Below are 25,155 nucleotides of genomic sequence, written 5' to 3'. Positions count from 1 at the left end.
AACGAAATTTCGAAAATGCTAACATGGTCAATTAGAACATCGTAGACCTCTTTAGATGATCAAGAAATGAGAAGAATCTATGAATCTTAAATTAAAAGAAAGGTAATAAAAGTTCTTCGAGTCCAAGGAATATGAAAACAGAAGACACAAGGAATTTTATGGGATATCGAGAAAGTTCTATTTTCGCTTCGGACGTCTGAAAAGAAACAAAATTTGTTAGTGCAACGCATGGCTGAAATACGTTAAAACAAAACGAGATATAGAATTTCCATTTCAGAACAGAATTGGGACTGAACGTAGATAGTACATGAGACAAGTTCAAAAGAATTTTGACAAAAATCTTAAATTGTATTTAAAGGTGATTCCACTTCAAAAGGGATGAAAACAGAAAAAACAAGGGATTCTATGACATTTCGAAAAATTACAAGTTTCATATTTAACACCTGAAAAAAACAAAAAATTTTGACCTCAGCGCAGAGTTGAGATTCAGACACATGGAAGAAAACCAAAGACGAAATTTCGAAAACGTTAACATGGTCAATTGGAACATCGTAGAACTGTTTAGATGATCAAGAAATGAGAAGAATCTATGAATCTTAAATTTGAAAAGAAAGGTAATAAAAGTACTTCGATTCCAAGGAGTATGAAAACAGAAGACACAAGGAATTCTATGGGATATCGAGAAAGTTCTATTTTCGCTTTGGACGTCTGAGACGAAACAAAATTTTTTAGTGCAATGCATGTCTGACATACATAAAAACAACATAAGATATAGAATTTCCATTTCAGAACAGGATTGAGACTGAATAGAGGTAGTACATGACACAAGTTCAAAAGGATTTTGAAAAAATACGAACTTGAATTCACAGGTGATTCCACTTCAAATGGGATTAAAATAGAAAGAACAAGGAATTCTATGACATTTCGAAAAAGTTCTAGTTTAATTTTTGGCACCGATAAAAAAAACAAAAAATTTTGACCTTAGCGCAGGGTTGAGATTGAGACACATGGAGGAAAACCAAAGACGAAATAACGAAAATGCTATCTTGGTCAATTAGAACATCGTAGAACTATTCACATAACCAAGATATGAGAGGAATCTATGAAACTTAAATTTGAAAAGAAAGGTAATAAAGGCACTTCGAGAAAATTTTATTTCCTCTTTAGACGTCTGAGAAAAAACAAAATTTTTTAGTGACTGAAATACATGAAAACAAAACAAGATATAGAATTTCGAAACTGGCGAAAACTCCAAGAAATGAGAAGAATCTGTGAACTTTGAATAAAAAGGTGATTCAAAGGATATTAAAACAGAAGACACAAAGAATTCTATGGGATATCTAGAACTTTTTGTTTTGTCTTTGGACACCGGAAAAGAAACAAACATTTTTACACCAACAAATGCCTGAAATACATGAAAACTAATCAAGGTTTAGAAACTAAAAGGTATAGAACTTCCATTTTAAAACAAAAGAGATTGAACAGGGATATGTCATGACATGCGATCAAAAGGATTCTGAAAAAAACATTACATTTGAAAGGAAATATGATTCCACTTCAAATCGGCAATTAAAATAGAAAGGACACGAAATTCTGACATTTTGAAAAATTTCTAGTTTTACTTTTTTTTTTACCGACAAAAGAAACTAATAAATATTTTGGCTTCAGTGCAGTATTGAGTCTGAGGCACATGGAATAAAACCAAGGACGAAATTTCGAAAACGCTGTCATGGTTAATTAAAACATCCCCAAAATGGGCAAAAATCCAAGAAATAAAAAGAATCTATTAAAATTTAAATTTGAAAAAAAAAGGCGATAAAAGTATTTCGCGTGAGTTCAGATGGTATTAAAAAAGAAGACATAAGAAATTCTATGGTATCTCTAGAAAGTTCTATCTTCTTTTTGGACGTCGGAAAAGAAACAAAAATTTTTACTTATGATAAACCAAAGTTTAGAAAAGAAAAGAAAGAGAATTTTCATTTTAAAACAGGATTTGGACTGAACGGAGATATTATATGACATGCGTTCAAAAGGCTCCTGAAAAATATTAGATATGGAAAAAAAGATTATTCTACTTCACATGGGATTAAAATAGAAAATACAAGGAATTCTATGATATTTCGAAAATTTTCTTAGTTTCGCTTTAGACACCGATGAAAGAAACTAATATTTTGAAAATGCAGAACTGAGTCTGAGACACATGGAATAAAACCAAGGACGAAATTTCGAAAACGCCGTCTGGGTAAATTAGAACTACGCAGAAATGGTCAAAAATCCAAGAAATGAAAAGAATCTATGAAATTTAAATTTGAAAAAAAAAAGGTGATAAAAGTACTTCGAGTGAGTTCAAAGGGTATTAAAACAGAAGACACAAGTAATTCTATGGAATCTCTAGTAAGGTCTATTTTCTTTTTGGACGTCCAGACGGAGAAATCACAAATTTCTACTCCGGGAAAGCCCGCAAGAGACGAGATCCACTATCACGTAAATGGGGACAGCCAGATTTTTGAGACAATTCTAAAACGTTTAAAACTAGAAAGAGATCTTGAAGAATTTTGATCAAATAAATATCAATCTGAAATAAATAATTTATTTTTTGTAACAGTATTACAATATATGAATTCCACTTTGTTATAACGAAAATTCGCAGTTTCTAATAAATTTAATTTCTGAATTTTGTAAAAAAAGGCTCTTTGTTGGCTAAGAAAAATCATGATAACCATGCGGAACAATTAGTTGTCCTCCATGTCGACTAAGTGAGTTTTATTTTCCACAAAGATTTTCTAATTTTTCAACAGATCCGAATTAAAAAAAAATTGAAGACAGATGGTTCCTAAAGAAAATATTTTAACATGTATTTAGTTAAGTACCTACTACAAAGATGTTGGATCTATCAAAAGTGTCAAGTAACAATTGATAAACGGCTAGTTAATCTTACGGTCCGACAATCATTTCATTAGACAAACAAATTAATGCCAAAGCTACGTTGTATTTAGAGTAGTTTGAATTTAACGATTTTAATTTAACTGAGGCAGAGACTGAACTTTTCTTAGGTAAAACCACTATACCCAGTAGGATTAAACTGGCTTCGGATAACTAAGTTACAATCTTATCTAAACAGGCTATAGAATTGTAATGAGAAAGGAAGTAGCTTTGGTACAATAGCAGGTCTAGTATAAAGTAACTCATTGTTTCAATAATTTGTTGCTTTCTACGTCCTGTAATTAGAAAAGAAACTTGAACTGTTGAATGTGATAGGTTTCTGTTACGTGATTTAAAAAATCTAAAACACACAACAAAGTGTATAACTTTAACAGCAAAACCTACCCACGTTTCAAACATTAAGATAATGATAAATAATGAAATAATGTTATAGCGTAACCACGAATTAGGGATATCTATAATCAAGGCAATAAACTCGGCCATTACTTTGCTTCCTTTACTATAGACCACTGTGTAAATTACATAATTGTTCTGTGAAAGCATTTATTTAGAAAATGTCGTAATATGCATCTTGAGATTTGGATATATTTAATTTAAAAAATGTTACTATATTCTGCCAGAATAAAAATTACACAGGCAATACGTCGTCTTTAAACACCAGTATCAAACATTTTATCAAAGACTAATGGTAAACGACTGCACAAACATCATCTTCGAGCCAAATGGCGCAATATCTCATTTGGCAAAATTCTTTGGCTTTCGGTCTAGCAAAAACTTGCAAATAAATGTCCTGCCAAATAATTTGACCCTTCCCAGACAACTAAACTACAGCTTCAAATGCGGTGACTAGCTTCAATCAATAAGACTTAGAAATGTAAATAAAACTTTTCTCGTTCTCGTCCGGATTTATAAATTTAAGCGACTCATTCCAGCCCCGGGCAAACTTTCAATCCTTATTCGCACTCAACGACTGTTTTTATTTTAACGAGAGTTCTTGTTTCAAAAATATCACGATAATATCTTTGTCAACATATTCCGCACATCAAACGAAATTCGTTGTTGTCCGTACAAAAGTACAGGAAGACATTAAACTACAATGGCGTATCGCAAAAACAGATAACCGGTATGAAAGGGCTGACAGGCCAGTTTAAAAATTAATTCCGGCAGACGAGCTATTTTACTGTTGGCAACTTATGGTCATTTTCCGTAGTTCTTGACGTAATAAAACCGGGGATTTAGAAAAGTGCAATTATTTTGGCATGCAGGCAGGATTTGGCATGCAGACAATACGCTCGTAAACATACTTGTTTGGATTCTGCTGGAAAGTTCAGTGCGAAAGGTCGTTATTTCAAAAGTGTCCTGGAGCCAGAGAGCAATGCACGGGGAAAGACACAGGACGAAAGGAGTTTACACATAACTTTTTATTAAGCTGGAAAAACTTTATGGAAATCTCGAGTCCGCAGTCACGTTTTTATACATTTTTTTTTGTAATTAATTAGAACGACGCTAGAGATACAAGGGAAGAATTACCGAAATTACTTCTAGTAGTTCTTTAGACACCTTTAATATTTAAATGAGTTTCTTCCTGTAAATCTTGTATATGTAAGGTGCTTTGTATTAAAACATTTAAGGATTTTATTTCTATGCGTAGGTTCTAACCTTCAAAAAACAATAATATTCTAACATGACATTACTTTCGAGCAATAAATTGAAAACAACGTGGAATATTATTAAAAACCTCAAAGGTCATGGTAGTAGTCATAATATCTGTTAAATCCCAGGAGACCCTATAAAGTTGTTGATAAAGTGAGTAACAACTTCAGTAACATTGGTGTTAATTTAACTTCACAAATAATATCTCACTTAAATAACAAGTTTGTCTACACTGAGCCAGTGTTGTGGCCACCATGAAATTCCGTTAAATCTGCTGTGTTACTGTGTGTTAGAATTAATTGAACCATTAGGTTGTACTACAAATAAATTGCTATAGCACGGAATCTCCTAATAAACTTAAATTTGGCACAAATCACCTTTTTGTACAAGAGAAATATATTGTTAAACTTTTCAAAATCTGATGAAGACCTTATTTTTGGATTATTTTAAAAAAACTAGAATGAAATAAGAAATAAATCTTACTACGAATAGACGATTAGAGTTTTTTCGACAATCTAGTTTCTATCAGTTACTTACCACTCCTACTCTGCAGAAGAACATATTATAAACCCCGCCCACCCACCCTCCTCCATTTCGGTGATTAATTTTATAAAAAAGTACCACAAAAATTTATTTTAGCAAAAAGAAGATGACATTTATTGTTTAAAAGAAAAAATTAACAGTTTAAATTTAGAGAATTTAAAAATTAATGACAAACTGTCAAAAATTTTGGTTGGTTTAGACTATTTACACTTCCTTATTACACAGTCTATTTATTGTAATTTTATGTGACATACCATTTATGTATGTTGTATACCTATGTGTAATATGGGGAATAAAACATCGTTACCACTATAAAAGAAGGAAAAAAACCCTGAAATATCAGGTGTAGATCGAATGATTTATAGAAGGAAAATAACAAAATATCTGTTTTCTCCATGTACGGTTTAACAAACTTGCTGAAGATTCTAATAAGACAATAGTATTGTCAAAAATTAACAGTATTAAGAGTGGTCACCAGAAGAAAGAGGGGGTGGGTGGGCGGGCCTACTCCTTGCTTGTAAAACACTCTCCAGGAAAAAGTTAACTTAGCCCCGTCCACCCACCCGTTCTCTCATTTTTTGTTTCTTATGAAATAAGAAATAAACCTTATTACAAATAGACAGCAAAAAAGTTACGACTAGAATTTTTTCGACAGTCTAGTTTCTATCAGTTACTTACCATTCCTACTCTGCAGAAGAACATATTTTAAACCCCACCCACCCACCCTCCTCCATTTCGGTGACTAATTTTATAAAAAAAGTACTACAAAAATTTATTGCAGCAAAAAAGACGAAATTTTTTGTTTAAAAGAAAAAATTAACTGTTTAAATTTAGAGAATTAAAAAATTAATGACAAACTGTCCAAAATTTTGGTCGGTTTAGACCATTTACATTTGTGTTTTATATTTTCCTTATTACACATTCTGTTTTTTTTTAATTTTATGTGACATACCATTTATGTATGTTGTATACCTATGTGTAATATGGGGAAAAAGCATCGCTACCACTATAAAAGAAGAAAAAAAACCCTGAAATATCCGATGTGGATCGAATAATTTATAGGAGGAAAATCACAAAATGTCTGTTTTCTCCATCTACGGTTTAACAAATTTGCTGAAGATTCTAATAAGACAATAGTATTGTCAAAAATTAACAGTATTAAGAGCGGTCACCAGAAGAAAGAGGGGGTGGGTGGGCGAGCCTACTTCTTGCCTATAAAATACTCTCCACGAAAAAGTTAAACTTAGCCCCGCCCACCCACCCGTCCTCTCATTTTTTTTTCTTATGAAATAAGAAATAACTCGTATTACAAATAGACAGCAAAAAAGTTACGATTAGAGTTTTTTCGACAGTCTAGTTTCTATCAGTTATTTAATTAATGACAAACTGTTCAAAATTTTGCTTGGTTGTCTATATTTACACTTGTATTTTATATTATCCTTATTACACAGTCTATTTTTTGTAATTTCATGTGACATACCATTTATGTATGTTGTATACCTATGTGTAATATGGGGAATAAAACATCACTGTCACTATAAAAGAAGGAAAAAACCCTGAAATATCAGGTGTAGATCGAATAATTTATAGAAGGAAAATAACAAAATATCTGTTTTCTCCATGTACGGTTTAACAAACTTGCTGAAAATTCTAAAAAGTTTACAGTTTTTTCGACAGTCTAGTTTCTATCAGTTACTTACCACTCCTACTCTGTACAAGAAAATATTATAAACCCCGCCCACCCACCCTCCTCCATTTCGGTAATAAATTTTATAAAAAAGTACTACAAAAATTTATTTTAGCAAAAAGAAGACGATATTTATTATTTAAAAGAAAAAATTAACAGTTTAAATTTAGAGAATTTAAAAATGAATGACAAACTGTCTAAAATTTTGGTCTTTTTAGACTATTTACATTTGTGTTTTATATTTTCCTTATTACACATTCTGTTCTTTGTAATTTTATGTGACATACCATTTATGTATGTTGTATACCTATGTGTAATATGGGGAATAAAGCATCGCTACCACTATAAAAGAAGAAAAAAATCCTGAAATATGAGGTGTAGATCGAATAATTTATAGGAGGAAAATAACAAAATGTCTGTTTTCTCCATCTACGGTTTAACAAATTTGCTGATGATTCTAATAAGACAATAGTATTGTCAAAAATTAACAGTATTAAGAGTGGTCACCAGAAGAAAGAGGGGGTGGGTGGGCGGGCCTACTCCTTACCTGTACAACACTCTCCAGGAAAAAGTTGTTTACGTTAAATAAATCCAGAAACAGAATTAGCAGTAAATTTTTTACTCTTTAAACGAAGACTCTGGCGATACAAAAAAAAGCTACAGATGTACTCCATACCATGTGGGAAAAAGTGGAGTTCCTTAAATCTGATCCGAAAATTTCTTTTTTGCAGTTTTAACCGTTGATTTTAATACTTATTAGAAACGTCTGGACTGCTAGAAGATTAGATAAGTATAGCATTTTTCATACTAAAGTGGTTAATTAAAACCCACGCAAAATGTGGGTTGCTACCTAACCGTTGTAAAGTGAATTGTAAGCTTGCTTTTTATTGTGCTGAAGAGAACGATGACGTTTTGTCCTTAAAATCATTTAAAAGGGAATTATTTTTAGTTTGATTGTACAAATAAAGAAGGAAATTTAAGGATTCTCTCGTGTGTATTAAATCTTGACTAAACCAATTTAGATGTAATCTGCTATCATGGCTCTTAATACAGTAAGAAAGAAAGTGTAAATCAAAGCAAAACGAATATTTTTATCTTCTTCAATTGCATCGAACTCAAATACTTCGCTATATTTAGACATCTATGTTCGCTATGTCTCAAAGGAAAATATTAATGTTGAAATCACCATAAATTATAACGGCATGTGATGAATTACTTAGTAGTGTCATAACAGCAATGAAAATGTTAAAGTTCCCTTAGGCGGTCTACCAAGAGCGATTAAAATCACATTAAAAAGTTTAGATTCAATAGCACACAATTTTTAATATCTAATTCAGAAGATAAAGAGTTCATTACTAATTAAACAACTTTTGGCATATTTCAACGTTACAAAAATGCAGACACCACCCCGCAAGCGAATTTTTACGCAATATTGAACAGGTAACCAACGTAGCGTACCAAAAAAATTTATATATGAAACTAAAGAAATCAGTGTTTAAAACTTTGTTTTTAAGAGATTGAATATTGATGAATAATGTAACGAAATGAAAATTTACGTTTGTTGTTATGCAAAAATAGAAAAAATTTCATTCTTCTTTCTCGGAAGGTAGCATCTATCTTCTAACTAAAGTATTTGCGTTCAAAAATCTGGGTTTCAAATAAGTAGTTTCTTCAAATTTCGCTCGAGCTTTTAAGTAACTTCTGCAGTAGGTCCAAAATATCTTCCTTTTATTTCACGAGCGTAAGTCACGTATGTGTTTTAATCAAACCCAACGGGCGACTTGTTACTTACATATTTTCTCGACGTTTGATGAAGTTCGAATTGTACATTATATAATTGCATTTTCTTTTTTCTTTTCTTAAGCATACTTTTCATTTTTTGTTGATCAAATCTCAATTACGGTACACACCAGTGTTTTATTATTAGTATCAGACTGCACGTTTCGGAATTGACATACGTGTCCTATGAGGCAGATGAGGCAAATCACAATGAATTTGCGCTGGATTATTATTTCTGACTGGTAAATTTCTTGCATTCTTCTTCAGGATTATCAGTTGGCCACCAATAGGGACAATAGAATATCTGACCTTAAAGAACTTCGACTAACTAAAACAACAAAGGTAACCCTGGAGAAAAGTTCCCGGAAGCCCACCTACACAACACAGTTTATGGAATTCTTACCCTCTGGCCATAACTCCCACGCTAGATAAGATTCATTAGAGTTCGAAACCATCACGGAGTATTTAGTTACTAATTAATTCTCAATTTCTTATGCGTTTGAAACATGCTTCTTCGATCTGCGAGTCATACCATTACAGAATTCAAATTTCTGTCTTATCAAAAAAGTTACACCACCAACCACCACTAATAAAAAAAGTGTGGACTGCGTTTACAAGTCACGAATTCTGTGCGTGTGTCTTCTAAACGTATTAGGTAACAAATAATCTTTATACCTATTACTTAAAAATTGCATCTCTATTATGGATAAAAGGCAAACGATATATGGGAGTACTTTATTTAAGCTGCTTGGGATAAATTCCGGAAAGAATTTTCCAATAACATCGTCGACGATGCCCATTTTTGCGATTCGTTACACCGATAAGTGACAAAGTTCCGTGAAACCGCGTCTGTACTAAGAAACAACGGAAGTGGCAGGTCGTAAGATAAGAGAACTCCAGAAAATGCTCAAAATGTTAGACAGATAATAGAGCCAACCTCTACAACATTCGTGCACAGCAAATGAATTAAACTCCATTAAAAGTAACAAGTAAATGTAAAAGGAAAAAAAATCTTTGAACTCATTTTGATACTTTGTCGAAAATTTAGGAGCAAATAAAATTACTTATGTACAATATGTATAGGAAAAAACAAATGCCCACTGTTGAAACATTGCAGTTTATTTTGATTTTTGATGTTGCAATGCACATTTGGTTAATTAAAATTTGTCTAGGTCTATGGGAGGCAAAAATTTCTCTAGTAAGCTCAGCCTCCTAGCTACAGTCGTGGGATCATGAAACGTCGAGAAAATATTAAAGCACCAATACGCCCGATGGACTCGATTACTATACTTCCTTAGCTTACGCTCAATAAGTAAAAATGGCTTCTCAGTAAAAATAACAACTTGAAGTGTTTGTATTTATACATCGGGAGAATGTCACGTAGAAATTAGTTTGATTTGAATAGGCTTGTCGCCTCAAAACAGAGGATTAAAATTATTAATTAAGCCACAATAGCACAAAGTGTTCTGAATATTATTATTATAATTCTTATTAATTAATCATTATTAAATAAAGATGTGCGTATTCTCACACTTTCAAGAAAATCGGGTCACTCGTTTTTAATTTGACCAATAAAAAATTTGAGAGTGCCTAATTTTGTTAAGTTTATTTTGTGCTATCCTGTATAAGGAATGCTAACAATATGAAGGCAATGATAAATTACAAATATAGACTAATCATATTTTGCACATTTTCGATAGGAAATTTTGTAATGACGTCCTCCATTTTTTGGGGGAGAAAAACAGATCTACTTTGATTAAAAATTTAGGATAATTTTAAAACGTTTGGAAATTTTCAAAATATTCGGTTTTGCATATTCAAAATTAAATTCCCAATTGTTGTTGTACGATTTTGATTTTTTTCCAAAAATCTGGATGCCTTAAAATTGGTCGCACGTAAACTTGTCGGATAGTCAATTGATCGCAAGGTAAAATTCATCACAAAGTATTTTGTTTTCATAAAATTAAATTTTTTAAATTTTGATTTTTAAATAACAATAAATTTAAAAAATACTTAATACTTCTGATTTAAAGAAAAGGGACAAGATGGGCAATGGGAATAAGACATTCATGTCACTGTCATTTGTCCTTTTTGTTTAAACCACTTGCGTTACACCGGACAAAAAATTTCAAAAGACGTAAAATTATATTGACTTTTAAAGTGTAAATTTGACTGGCATTGTTGACAAAATAAATTCAAAGTACCCAAATTTCAAATTTATTTTCAAACGTCAGTCAGAATGACAATAAGGGGCCATTTACAACGATGGTTTTTAAAATGATATGGTTAGAACGGTGAAAATGTGTTTATGAAATAAGTGACGACAAACGTAAGTTTTCAGAAATGCGATATACGCTTACAATAAACAAAGATAGAACGGTGCGACACAGCTTTACAAAACATAATGTCTGTACACTTTGGTGAACCTGTGCACTAGAAATCGTTCTCTCCATTTGGTGATAGTGACGCTTCTTGTTCAAATTTTGTTAATCTTCTTTGATTTTACCGTCTATATGATATTAATAATACACATACTCGTAGAACTTGACACCAATCCACACAGACAGAAAGACAAACGGAAAGCGGAAACCTATTTTTTCGTATTCTAGAGGTCATGACCCATCGAGAAAATATGAAAGTAACCAGTCGCCCTATGGATTCGACAAAACTTCCTTAACTTACGTTCGTTTCAAAAGTAGCTAAAGTAGCTATTTATTTACGCTAAAAGGTAAAGAAAAGCTACGACTTTTCGTGCAATTTTAATGATTCAAAATTGGTCCAAGGTTCCTTCGGTAGAACTTCCCCCGCCTTTGAAGTACAGTCCAAAGAATTCCGCTTCTTTGAAAAATAAAAAAAATGTTTTCTGATAACCTTTATATAGTAAAAACCAGCGGTGTAAATGACAAATTCCAAGGAGGTGCCGTCCGCAGACATACGGACAATATGAAAAATATTCAATGCAAATAACCAATGGAAACAGTGTATTATTATCAGTGTACATGCTTAACTTCGTTTGTTTATGTTTATACATCGAAAGAATGTCATTGTTTAGTTTGAATGAGTTGCTCCTCAAAAAAGAAGACTAAAATTATTAATTAAGTAATAGTCGAACAAAATGTTTTTTTTTTATATATGATTATTAGAGAGCGGAAAATATGCAGCAAAATTTTGGGAAATATGATCATATGATATGCACGAAATTTATGGAAATATGCAGTAACTTTCTTAATATATGCAGAGATATGCATTTGCATATGCTCCAACAATTAAAAAAAAAGCTTAATAAGTGAACTAAATTGATTTACAAATTACAAAAACAGGTTTCCGTTTTATTACAAAAAATACATAAATCATAAATATTAATATTCTTATACTAAAAATTAAATATAAACAGAACAAATCGAAAGATAGTAGTAATCGACTATTTAATTACTATTTTAGTAACAATTTATTTTTAAATATTTTTCGAAATATTGAACAAAAAGTGATTCTAAAGTATGTATTTGTAAATAGAAAAACTGTGTACCTACTACGTCCACAGATGTAAAAATAAATACCGGTTTAGAGCAGACGCGACAAAACACAGTTGCTTCTTGAAGAATAAGTTCAGGAAAAGGTTTAATCCATAAATTAATTTGAGTTATCTTCGACATATTGACACACCTGTATCGCTTTAAATGCCTCAATGCAAACTCACGATGAAAAATAATAGGATAACGTCCCTTTGACCACCACAAAACATGTCATTAATGCACTGAAGTAACGAACAAAAATATTGGGAATGAACGTAAGGCTTGTCCCAGAAAGTTTTGCACCATATTTAAATTCTGCTATTAAAGTTGTTTAATTGACATTTGAATTAAGTAAAATATATATGCTACAGTAGGCCATAGTCTACACATCTGTCATTAGTTTTTTTGTTTTAATCAGTCGGCTCTCAAAATGTCGTCAAAAAGAGTTAGTGTAAGACAACGAATTTTGCAAATTTGGTCCGAACATTGTCAAAAATCTTTAAATTTAATAGTGAAAGAGGCTAATGCGACGCAGTGGACGGTAAAACGGACCATTGATAAATGTCAGAGACAAAGAAAAATAATTTTTTTTGCAAAAATTTGGCCGCAAAGTTCTTGTTTGGCAAGCAATTTGCCAATGTGGAAAGAGAAACAGGATTTTTTTGTTGAAAGCAGCACCAACACTGATTTTTGTGTCCGAAAATGCCTTCAAGCTCGATTACTACCTTTTTTAAGAGCTCACCCTGGTTCTACTTTCTTTTGGCCAGACCTAGCTACTTTGCATTACTCACAATTAGCGAAGAATTGGTTTGCGCAGATTAGAGTGCAATATCCAGACAATGAAAATAACCCCTCAAACTTACCTGAACTCCGGCTTGTTGAAAGATATTGGGTTCTAGTTAAGGGAAGAAGGGAAATGCGCCAAAAATTTTGAATTCTTCAAAAAATTGTGGATGATGGGAAGTAAAAAAGTTTCTAGTGCAAATTTGCAAAAAATAATGCGTCGCATTAGATCTAAAGTGAGATTATTTTCCCGTAAGCCGTTAATTTTAAACAAGTAATTAAGAAATTCATAATTTTACTGCTGTTGTAGTATACTGTAAATAAATTTGATTCGATTTGTTGAGACGTTCTTATTTTATTCAAAAACAAAATATATGCAAAAGTTTCTGGGACAAGCCTTATTTCCAAAAGGAATTAGAGCGCGAATTTACCTGCTGGATGGTTTAACACCCAGTGGTTTCTCCAAACTACCATAAAACCCAAACCTTTCCTAGTTATTTGAAGCTCAGGAAAATATTTGCTATATGATGAATGAAATTTCGACTTTCTAGATATAGTCTTCCCAGTTTAAAGTGGTTTTTATGATAGGTCCATTGTGTCGAAGCTGACGATGGGGACAATGAAGTCATTCCCTAGCCATAAATAAGAACGTGGTCGGTTTCTTTGCAAGGCCGTACTTTGTTATTTAATATTGTCCGTCGTGGGGTAATAACGAAGTGATAATGTTAATTATCTTGTCATAAAAACCGCTTTAAACTGGGACTACAATAAATGCCGATAGAATGATAATCTTTTTTTTTTCAAATTACCACAAAAATGGATAAAAATGCAAAATATGCACCGGTTACGTGAAATATGCAGCAGAAGACAAATATATGCAAATATGCAATTTTTTTATAGCTGTATTCATTTTTAATTAGCATGATTCGTTCACATATTAAATATCAAGACTTATATGCAAAAAATAACGGATATGCAAATTTCATAAAATCCGCTCTCTAATGATTATAATCATTCTTATTTGATCATAATTAAATAGAGACGTGGGTGTTCTCACATTTCTAGAAAACGAGGTTCTTAATTTGACCAGTAAAGAATTAGTCGAAGGTTATAAGTATAATCTCACAAATCCAGCTGTTTAAAAAAATATATAAAATTTGATTTTACGATTTTCATTTTGTAATAACCGCTGTAAAGTAAAAACCAGAGTAATAAATAACACCCCTTGTCCTTCAGCGCTAGGTAATAGCAATCTGAAGCTCGAGTGTTTATTTATGTTTATACATCGAAAGAATGTCACGTAGAAGTTAGTTTGATTTGAATGAGTTTCTCTTCTCAAAGCTAAAATTATTAATTAAACCACAATCGAACAAAATGTTATGGATATTATAACACTTATTTTATCATTATTATTATAAAGACGTGCGTAATCTTCACATGCTCGAGAAAATCCGGTGACTCATTCTTAATTTGACCAATAAAAGATTTGTGATGACGTCATCAACATGCATAATACTAGACACAGCACAAAAGAAAAGTAGTCATAGCGTATTACCAATGCAAGAAAAAAAAGGAAAAAATCAGTTTGAACTCACGACGTAACGTTGTCATACCTTGCAGATGTTTTTGCGAAAATTTGAACGTTCAGCAAAAAAACATTTTAAAATATAGTTCATTAAAATGACGTCATCAAATTGTTGGTGGAGATGATTAACAAAATTTTGGTTAGCAATCACATGATATTTCTAATATACATACAAAATTTGACAACAATCGGTCCAGCAGTTTCGGAGATTACGTGTCTAATAAAAAGTGGATACAGGCACCAGTCAGACAGACAGACAAACAGACAACGGGAGACTACTTTTTTCGTACTGTATGAGTTATTAAACGTCAAGAAAATATAATAGTGGCCATTTGTCCGATGGACTCGATTAGCTTACGCTCGGGAAGTAAAAATGTATAAAAATATAACAAAATAAACATTAATTAGGAATATATTATAAATTATTGTAAATATTAATTTTAATCAAGTTTTCTTCTTTTGCTTAAAAGAGTAATCAAATCACGCTTCTCTTTTAGACGTTATTCAACCAATAATTTATTGTCTTTGTTTTTTGTCAATATTCACTTGATCTTTATAGTGATCTTGTGCAATTTTTAAATTATTTTCTAAAGCAGCTGTGTCCATTTTAATTGGAATTTATGTTTGTTTCTATTTCCTTCATTTCAAGCTTCAATTTTAGTTGTTCTTCGTCATCTCTACTCGCGTAAATAATTCTTGAAGAACGTAAAATTCATGATTTATTCAGGTAAAGTACGAAAAGTCAGAGCTTTTCAAAGTTTAGTAATGAATAGCTAAATATTACGAAAAAAGTAAAGTTTAGCTAAGCCATGTGTAAATAGCTAAAAAAAAGCTAAAAAAGCTAACGACTCTGAACTCTGGTATTCTATTCAGGCGGCCTGGGATGACTTCTCGGAATAATTTCCCAACAATATCGTCCGAGTTCCGAGAAACGTCTTCTCTACAAGGAAAAGACGAAAGTGATAGGTAGGTCGAAACATAGAGAACTCCAGAAAGTATAATTAAAAACGTTAGACGAATAATATCATATTGTCACAAAGTTAGATACCCCAACAAAGACGGTCAGTAGAAGAAGGGCAATAAAGACCAGTCCGCGCTGGTACATTTTTGGGCTTGGGGACTACACAAATTCGGACTTTGAGTAAGTATAAAATTTTCTTACAAACCATCAGATTTTTCATATAGGGTAATTTTATAAATTAGTCATAAATAGGTATTAAAAAAGGAATAGATGCAGTTTGCTTGCAGTAGTGATTCGAGAAATCTGTAAATAGCTGCTCGTTGGCTGTAGTGATGGAAATACCTCAGGTAAAAATTTTGTGTGAGACAAAAAATTAGCAATTCTAAGTATGTCATCAGAATTATTTGTCAAACAGAATCTTTGGTTTATTTAACGTTTTACTACTCTACGTAATTCTGAACAATGAAACGATGTAGTGATCAAACAAAACAAATTATATTAAAAATGTATTGGATTATCTAGAAAAAAAATACCAGGAAAATTTTGAAAAATAGTTTAAAGGGCAAATAATATTCAATTTTCCGGAACCGTCTCTTATTATAATGGATAATGCAAGTTACCACAGTAGACTTATGGCTTATGGTGTTTATTTTAGTTTTGATAAGTACACCATACTTATCAATACTATACTGCTTTCTTTGTAGGAAGAAATTCTTCGAAAGAGCTGGACAATGAAAAAAAAATTATGACATGGTTAAACACAAAAAAGATAGATTATCCTGAAAAAGCGATGAAAGATCAGATTAGGAATATTATGCGGAATAGATATGTATCATTTAAATCACTATCCTCAAGAACATTGACATTGTGTCCGAAGATTTCCGCCATACCACATAAAGCATGATAAAAGTATTCCAAAAACTAATGCTTCTCCTGTTGATGTACTGAAAACTTGGAAAAATAAACCAAGTCCTCAATATACACTGGGAAAATTACATATGTTGAGCACACGGAAAAAATCATAGATTCAGCATGGCAAACGGAAAAGACTCTGGACAACTGTGAAACGAATCAAGTCATTATCAATTTTAATTCCGTTTCAAATGATAGTGATAGTGAAGATGATGACAGTAGTCCTGATGATTTAGAGTTATATTAAAAATTAATATCTAATTGAAGAATAAAACATAATTTACATGGTTTACTGGTTCAACAATTATGTACTGCTGTTTAAACACGTTTCCTTCTAGAGATAAAAGAATCATAAATCATAATCCTCCATACTTGTGGAAGTAATAGATAAATCGGGAATGGAGCTTTTCTCTCCGACAAAAAAAATCAAAATCAGAATAAGAATGCCATTAAATACATGAAAGATAACTTTTTTCATTTTTTTACATTTATCAGTGTAGTTTAATCACCGACATGTTAACTCGTTTCCAAAGATGATTCGATTTCAAATTATGTTGATCACCTGATACCATTTACCCTTGACGTCTTTCTAATTCTCGTGGTACACAATTTTGGTAAACAATTTTAGAAACATAACCTAATTATCTTTGTGCAGCTGCTTCTACGTTTTATGTGGAGAGTATACCGGACGTTTCGGCTCTTTTAGATTGCATCACCAGTAACAAATCAACCCAATAATTGCAAAACTACAGTCCCTCTTTGCGGTCTCACCTCCACAAAAGTATGGACTTTTCTATAAACTTTTTCCTTTAGTAGAAACCTTACTATATTGAAAACTTTCCAGAAAAACTCACACTCTTGGAACGTTGTTCGTGTCAGACACACGAGTCTCCTTCCAGTACCCTGTCGATTATTTTCCTTGTAGGTGCAAGAAAACATCCACACAGCAACATTTGAGGCACATTCAATAAATCCAAGATGCTCATCTATGTGCAGATGAGAGCCTAAATAAATTTCAGCTCAGCTCAGCCTGAATGTTTTTATCGAATTTCAGTAACAATCGCAATATTTCTCTCGGAACGTTTTTAATGTTTTGGAGCTTTGGTTATCATATTCTTTTGCCAAGAATCTGCAGACGGCATGACGGAGATCTCGGATGGAGCGGTCTCGTGTTATCGATTTCCGAATAAAAGAAGATTTGTGTCTGTTCGAGAATCATTGTAAAATCCAAAAAACGGCTCGAGTACTCTTTATATTAATCAATACGATTCGCGAATCGAATATTTTCCGGCGAAGCTGACTCGAGCAGCCCGGAATGACAATGATCCGATGCAAATAGACGAATCTGCAGTCGTGCATTACGGGGCTTTTATTTGTTGAAAGTATGCTTTTCTGTACGCGCTGAATCGAAATATACGCTTTTATCGAAACTACATTTAAAACTTAGATTGAACGACTCGGCGAAACGTTCTGCAAGCGAGCTGCAAACTTTTGATATGGTTAATAAACTTCAAAGCTGGATGCAGAGACGAGTAATTAATGTCACGATGGAAGGCATTTTTCTAATTTTTGCTAATTCTAATTTGCTTTAGCGAACAGAGATATTTGCTGTACCTTTGGACCTCAGATTATAGAAAGGATAATGCTCCTGGCAACGTGTTATCATGTCATTTGTATTCTGCATGTCGGTGGCGTTCGCTCTTTCAAAGTGGCAGTCGTTCTGCTTCATTAAACCTCGTCTAATTTTTTCCATTAAACTTTGTTTTATCTTCTATTTCGTTATCGGAGTGCAAAGCAGGGAATACTCCATGGAATCTGATAAATGGTAAAATAAAGGCACTTCGCCGTTTCGGCGACTCTAGAAGTTGCGGCATTATGGAACTGTTTAAGATTACATGAGTTTTAAGAAACATACCGAGACGCTCGCGATAAAACTTATAACAAACAGCACGCACAAAATTTTGTACCGACATTGTTACTCTAATTTAATATATCGCATATACCTGTATTTAATTTGCATAGCATACCACACGAAAATGTGTGTATAATTTTTTACCAGCTGTAATAAAGTTATGTTTTAATTAATTATTTTTAGAGTACGAAAAAATAGGTCTCCCGGTTCCGTCTGTCTGTCTGTCTGTCTGTCTGTCTGCCGTCTGTCCGGATTTTTATTAAAGAAATAATCTCCGACACTACCAGTCCCATTGTCCTCAAATTTTGTATGTATGTTAGTATGTTATGTAGATGGTAAAACGCTAACCAAAATTTGTCTACTCATTTCCCCCAAAAATGGAATGGAATTGGAATTGAAGTTCTGTCGAAATAAGCTTGGACCTATTTTTTTTTTTTGTTTCAGACAGAACCCATTTAATCTTGCTGATTATTCTTAGAATGTACTAACACGTTTAGGGAATATATTTATCCCCACTCAAAAGATATGACGTCAACATTATTCTAACTCTACTATAAAGACCAGGAAGGTTCTGTTTGAGCAGCTTTCCAGTTTTTTAACCTTTGTGTTCGAGAAGACGCCAAAAAGTTCTGCTTTTGTACGCAGAAGTTATCCCATTAGTTTTTAAAGGGCTGCTCCATTAATGATTTTTACAAATATTCGTTTGTGGTTTTTTGTGGTTTTTGCTAAAGGATTCGCGTAACTCGATAAAAATTCCATCAGTTTTGTCTTTTTGCGACATGTTGATCTGTCTCTGAATGTTTCCGTCCTTTCTTTTAATTGACTTATTCGTAATCCAATTGTAGGGCTGTTTTTGTTGATATCATTCTTCTCTAAAATGTATTATTGTCTTCTTGCTTTGTTCCCGTTTTGGGATGTCAGCTTTAATTACTCTCGTTTGTAAATTACACACTAGCTTTGCTTTGCTAAGAAATGGACTCGGACAGCTGAACATTTTTTCAGATTAATTTTCTTTGATTAATGTAGAATTACGGTGTAGTCGAAGGATTCTTCTTTTTAAGGGAATATTTATGGTATTAGCTGACCCTTTGCAGTTGTTTCAAAACATCATTTGTTATATCTTATTTAAGTGGATAATACAAATTGCAAGGGGACGCACCGAAAAAAGTGTGAACAATATGAAATATACAGGCTGTTTAAAAAATCCGGATCGTTTATGTTGCAGAGAAAAAATTATTAAAAAAATTTTTTAGTTCACATTCAGAAATTTCACTATATTTTAATTCACTATGTTGTGTTGGATACCTGAAATCTATACAACTTGTTTCATTTTTCAAAATAATTTTGGAGATATCTGCATCTATCATATTCTTCATTTTATAATGTAGCAAGAAACTTAAAAATTATTTAAGACAGTCGCTAATTTTTCACGTTTTTTGATGTAATCTATCTAAATCTATATTCTGTTTTGGTCGTCAAATTTTAAGGAAATTTTTAATGATTTTTCTTGAACTGAAACTTCTAGGAATGTACCGTTCACTTGGTCCGTCACTTTTTCAACATCCTGTATTTAAAGCAGACAACCAACGGGAAAAAATTGAAAAATCAGTAACTGTCAAACCAAACAATTAAAAATAGAAATATCGAAAAACTGAAAAATCGAATAACTGAGAAATCGAGAAATCGATAGATCGGGAAATCGAAGAAAAAGTCAAACATTGAGAAATAAAAAAATTCCAAAATTGAAATGAAAAATTGAGAAATCGTAAAATTGAGAAATCGAAACGTCGAAAGATTGGAAAATTGAAAAGACGAAAAATCGACAAACTGAAAAACTGGAACATCGAAAGATTCAAAAACTGAAACTTCAAAAAATCGATAGATCGAGAAATCGAAAAGTCGAGAAGTCAAACCGAAAACTTGAGAAATCGATTGAATAATTTTAAATGAAAAAAATCTATAAGTCAAAAATTGAGAACAAAAAATCGAGAAATTGAACAATCAAAAATTCCAAATATCGAAATTTCGACAAATCAAGAAATAGAAAAATTGATATATCGAAAAACTGAAAAATCGAAAAATTTTGAAACCGAAAAATTCAAAAATCAAAAAATCAAAGACCGTGAGGTCGAAAAATCGCAAGATCGACGAATCGAAACATCAAAACACTGCAAAATCTAAAATTTAAAAATTCGAAAAATTAAAATATCGATGAATTTAAAAAATCGAGAAATCAGGGAAATGTATAAAACTTTAAAAATTGAAATATTAAAATATAGAAAAATTGAAAAATCAAGCGAAAGAAACATCAAAAAATCTACAAATTGGAAAATCTAAATATTTAAAAATCGAAATTTTGAAAAGTCTAAAAATCGAGAAATTGAACAATCGTCCAAATTGAAAAAATCGGAACATCAAAACTTCGATATATCGAGAAATAAAAAAATTGAAAAATCGAAAAATCGGAAAAGTGGGGCATCGAAAAACCTAAAAACTTTGAAACATCCAGGAATTGATATTTCAAAATCGAAAAGCTGAGAAGTCGAAACATCGAAAAATTGAGAAATCGAAAAAGGCCAAAATCGAAAAATCTAAAATTAAAAATTCGAAAACTTGAAATATCAAAGAAATGAAAAATCTAAAAATCTAGAATAATCAAAAACTGAAACATCGAAATTTTGATAAATCGAGAAACAGAACAAGTTGAAAATTCGAGAAATTGAAAAATCTCTAAAATTTAAAAATCGAAAAATTGAAAAATCGAAAAAGTAGAAATCGAGAAATCGGAAAATCGAAAAATTGAAAAATTGAATAATTCAAAATTGAAAAATCGAAACATTTAAAAGTCGAGAAGTTGAGAAATGATAAAATAAAAAAGTTGATTAATCCGGAAATTGAAAAAGTGAAAGATTGAAAATTCAATCTAACAACCGCAAAATTGAAAGACCGAAGTATCGGACAATCAAAACACCAAAAGATCAAAACATGAAAATATACAAAAATTTAAAAATCCAGAAACTGAAAAGTTACCAAAATTGAGAAATCGAAAACTTTAAAAATTCGGAAACTGAAACATCGAAAAATCGAAACATCAAAAAATTGAGACATCGAGATTGAAAAGTCGAGAGGTTGAAAAATCGAAAACTTGAGAAATCGAAATAGGCCAAAATCTAAAAATTAAAAAAAAAGATAAATTGAAAAGACTGAACAATTAATAAATCAAAACATCGAAATTTGGATAAATCGAGAAAAAGAAAAATTCAAAAGTCCAAAATTCATAATTCGAAAATTTAAAAACCGAAAAATTGAAAAATTGAAAAATCTAACAATGAGAATTCGAAAAATCGAAAGATCGAGATATCGAAAAACTGAACTATTGAACAACTGAAAAATTGAGGAATCGTGAAGTCGAGAAATCAAAATATGTATATGAAATTTTAACACTGAAAAACTAAAATATCGAAAAATTGAAAAATCGAGAAACCGAAATATCAAAAAATCCGAAAGGTTGAGGAATTCGAAAAATTTAAAATACGCAAAATCGAAAAATCTAAAATACGCAAAATCGAAAAATTTAAATACCGAAAACTGAAAAATCAAAAAATTTAGGACCAAAAAATTGAAAAATCGAAAATTTAAAAATTCGAAAAAATTGAATATCGATGAACTGAAAAATCTAGATATCGAAATATATAAAATTTTAAAAATTGAAATATTAAAATATCGAAAAATTGAAAAATCAACGAAACGAAAATCGGAAAATCTAATAAATTTGGAAATATCGAAAAATCGAGAAATTGAACAAAATTTGAAAAGTCGAAATACCGAAACTTCATAAATCGGGAAACAGAAAATTTGGAAAATCTCTTAATTTCTCGATGGATAAATTTTAAATATTGACTAATAAAAATATCGAAAAATTGAAAAATCGCGATCAGAAACATCTAAAATTTAATTTTACGAAGTTTCAATTTTTGAGAGTTTGCTTTTTCGATTTCTCAATCTGCAATTATTCGATTTTTCAATTGTTCGATATTTTAATTTATCAATTTTTTTAATATTAGATTTTTTCGATTTCTTGATGTCTGGATTTTTCGATTTTTCAGTTCTTATTTCTATTTTTATATTTTTCAAATTTTTAATTTTTTGATTTTTCAATTTTTTCATCTTTTAAATTCCACATTTTTCGATTTTTTGATGTTTCGAATTCTTGATACATATCTCCCTTATTGGGTTTTTAAAGTGTTCCAACTTTTCGATTTTTAGATTTCTGGATTTTTCAAGTTTTCGAAAAATCGAGAAATCTCAATCTCTCGATTTCTAGAGGGATATATTTACAATTTTAAAAATTGAGAAATTAAAATATGGAAAAATTAAAAAATCGAGATCCAAACCTCAAAAAATAAAAAAATTCAAAATTTAAAAATCTAAAAATTGAAGAATCGAAAAATTGAAAAATCCCAAGACTGAAACATCGAAAAATTGAAAAACTGAAAATCCAAAAAATCGAAAAGCCCCAAAATCGAAGTCTAAAAAAAATAGAAAAAGAAAAACCCTGAAAAAATGCAGAAACTGAAAAATTGAAACATTGGAAAGTTGTGAAATCAAGAAATGGGACAAAATTGATTAATCAAGAAACCGAGAAATCGAAAAGGAACTGAGAATTTAGAAACGTCAAAAATTGAAAAATTGAAAAATCAAAAGCCTGGAAAATTGAAGAATGGAGAAACTGAAAAACCGAAACATTGAAAAGTTGCGATACCGAGAAATGGGAGAAAATCGATTAATCGAGAAATCGAAAACTGGAAATTTATGAACGCCAAAAATTGAAAAATCGTAAATCTGTCACATTGAAAAATTGAGAAATCTAAAAATGAAGAAACCTAGAAATCGAAAATTTTAAGAATCGAGCAATTGTATCGAAAAATTTAAAAATCCTAACACTAAAATAGCGAAAAATTGAGTAAACGAAAAACTGAAAAATTGAAAAATCGAGAAATCGAAAAATCGAGATGGCGAAAAATTTAAAATCGAATAGTCGAAAAATCTAAAGATCAAGAGATCGAAACACCAAAAAAATGAAAAATCTAAAATTTAAGTTTCCGATGTTTTAATTTTTGAAATTTTTGAAATTTTGTATTTTCAATTTCTCAATGTGCAAGTATTCGATTCTTCAATTCTTGGATATTTTAATTTTTCAATTTTTTAAATTTTAGATTATTTCGATTTCTTGATTTCTGGATTTTTCGATTTTTCAGTTCTTCGATATTTCTATTTTTATATATTAATAATAATTTTTAATTTTTTGATTTTTCAGTTTTTAATTTTTCAATTTTTCGATTTTTCTAAATTCAACATTTTTCGATTTTTTGATGTTTGAAATTCTGAATATCTCCCTTATTCAATTTTTAAAGTTTTCCAACTTTTCGATTTTTAGATTTCTGGATTTTCCAAGTTTTCGAAAAATCGAGAAATCTCAATTTCCCGATTTCTCGATGTATAAATTTAAAATTTTAAAAATTGAAAAATCAAGATCCGAAACGTCAAAAAATAGAAAACTTTAAAAATCAGACTTTAAAAATCGAAAAATTTAAATCTAAATTTTTAAAATCGAAAAACTAAAAAATTTAAAAAAGTAAAGAATTGAGAAATCGAAAAATCGAAATTTAAAAAAATCGAAAAATTGAAAATCACCAAAACTGACACATCGAAAAATTGAGAAACTCAAAATCTAAAAAATCGAGAAATCGAAAAGCTGCAAAATCGAAGTCGAAAAAATAGAAAAATCAAAAACCTTAAAAATTGAAGAATGGAGAAACCGAAAAACCGAAAATTTAAAGAATCGAGCAACTGAAGAATCGAAAAATTGAAAAATCCTAACACTAAAATATCGAAAAATTGACCAAACGAAAAATTGAAAATCGAGAAATTGAAAAATCGAAAAATTGAAGAAAAAAAATGGAAAAATCTACATCTGAAATATCGAAAAATTGAGAAATCGAAAGATGAAAAATCTAGAAATCGAAAACCCGGCAAATTGAAAATTCGAAAAATTGTTACATTAATAGTTATCTACAATTTTGACTTTTTTTCTAAAAATCTCGATGTCTAGTACAAAAATTCACCACGGATTCATAAATCACAAGTTCAGGACTATGTTACTTTTTAACATTTAAATAACATTTTGTTATTTTGCAAGATGACATCATCAATTCCTGTGGGGACATGAAGTGATAAATTTTGATTAACGATTCACCATGCTTCCGACATTCTTAAAAAAATTACGTATTCAGAGCGTTCGATTTTGAAATTTTAAAGTCAAATTCTAAAGTGTCAATGCCTAAGGTAAAACCTCAATGCGGTTTCATAAACCACAAATGGAGGAGTACGTAATGTTATAAATAACATTTACTATTGTAAAGTTTGGAAATGACGTCATTCCTTTGCCGGTGGTGATGAGCAGACATATTTTGGTTAGCCTTTTACAATACATTATATTCCTAACATACATACAAAATTTGACAACAATAGGTCCGGTAGTTGTGGAGATTATTTGTCTAATAAAATCCGGACAGACGGCAGACAGACAGACGTAAACGGGATACCTATTTTTTTGTACTCTAGGGGTCATGAGACGTCGGGAAAACATAAAAGTAGCCAATTGCCCCATGGATTCGATACTTTCTTAGCTTACTTAGGCTCGGAAAATAAAAAAGTGTTTAGACTACAGACAAACGGACGAAAATATGACAGTTGCATTTCCATGTTCTACAACACTTGAAACGCCAATAGAAAATAAAATCAGATATGACCCTCTTCCAGTAGTTCCTTTAACTATCTTTCGGCAAGTAAAAACATCGACCCGCTTTTCTGGCTGACGTGGAC

General features: G+C 31.1%; 1 protein-coding gene across 1 annotated transcript in view; it reads right to left on the bottom strand.

The window, feature by feature from the left end:
• The window catches only part of LOC135128550 (proteoglycan Cow), a 317,893-nt gene that overhangs the window by 155,911 nt on the left and 136,827 nt on the right, over positions 1 to 25,155 (bottom strand). The window lies entirely within an intron of this gene.

The sequence above is a fragment of the Zophobas morio genome, unplaced genomic scaffold (genome assembly GCF_036711695.1).
Source record: "Zophobas morio isolate AGI-343-1 ecotype UQ-CSIRO unplaced genomic scaffold, CSIRO_AGI_Zmor_V1 ptg000014l, whole genome shotgun sequence".
Lineage (NCBI taxonomy): Eukaryota > Metazoa > Arthropoda > Insecta > Coleoptera > Tenebrionidae > Zophobas > Zophobas morio.
The sequence above is the reverse complement of the archived record's forward strand: the minus strand, read 5'-3'. Positions and strand labels throughout refer to the sequence as shown.